Source organism: Euprymna scolopes, chromosome 39 (assembly GCF_053919585.1).
Source record: "Euprymna scolopes isolate OS-2025 chromosome 39, ASM5391958v1, whole genome shotgun sequence".
Taxonomy (NCBI): domain Eukaryota; kingdom Metazoa; phylum Mollusca; class Cephalopoda; order Sepiida; family Sepiolidae; genus Euprymna; species Euprymna scolopes.
Window position 1 is genome coordinate 23,802,520 of NC_136520.1, and position 1,339 is coordinate 23,803,858.

Here is a 1,339-nt window from a genome sequence, read left to right on the forward strand (position 1 = left end):
TTCACGTATATATACACACACACTTACGTACACACATGTACTCACACACGCGAACACGATCACGCACATGGACGACGTCACTTCCGCTTTCTAAGGAAATACACATGCGCAAAATACACTCTGGAAACGAGTATAAAAACAAGGTGATAAGCTGTTTCTTTCTCTTTAGAACCAACTCTCAACGAGAGAGGTTGGGCGAACAAGCCGCGCGCCGTTTCGGCGCGCGCACCTCATGCCCACTTCCTACTATGTATGGGGCACGAGCTAATGACTGTATGTATACATTCTCACCCTTTCTCTTTCCACCTACTACTGGCCACTAAGAACACCTTCGCGTCGCTGACTACTAACTGATGACAACTCTGATATCCTCTCCTTTGTCTACACGCTGGACTACCATTCTCAATTTTCCTACAACATTTATTTCTCTTCCCACGCGCGGACATGTTATAACTAAAATGTTCATTTCTTTTAACAGCAAATAAACGACATTTATCTTATCCATTAATTGTGTCTTTGTTTCCTTCAATTCCCATTCGTTTCATTATTATTTTGTAACGGGATTGGGGTATTTATATATCCTAGTCCCCTACAAATTTGGTGACCCCGTTATTTGAATGAAATGGATGGGGTTGAACGAAGCACTCATACACACACAGACTCTTCCTCTATAAAGATAAACTTTCCCTCTTCACCACTTAACGAGAGAAGCACGCCAAGCTATAAACTTTCTTTCTCACCAGCTTACAGCGAAAGACGCACGCAAAACTAACCACGTGTGGTACCCTTTTCTTTTATTTTTTTCTTCTTTCACCAAAGACATTCCTGTTCGTTTGATTCAATTTAACACGTCGTTCGTTTCATCCTCGAGACAATTCATTTTCCCTCGGAACGCGAGAGGAGCACGCATTTCCTCCTATGCCACAAGTCCACAACAAACTGGCGCCCAACTGACTGGGAACGAACAAGCATGGCGACCCTACTGTTTTGAGATTAATTGTTTTGAGCGAGACGCGCGTTTTATTTGATAAAGAAAAAAACGAACTTCTCAACAAAGAAAACCAAGCGAACCAAACCACTACCCACAGGAATAGCTACTACCAACTACAATGACGAACCCTCGTCAGACTCTGCAAAAAAAAAAAAAAAAAAAAAAAGAAAAAAAAAACGAACACGGAGTTGTCGACTTTCATATCGAATTTAAAAACAAATTCGAGCTTGACAAACATTTTCACAGTTTCCTGACATTACCCTGCAACAAACGCGAGGAGCAAAATCACATAGGCCTATGCAATTCCCTCCCGCACAAGCAGACGCAACAACAAAGAAACAGGACATC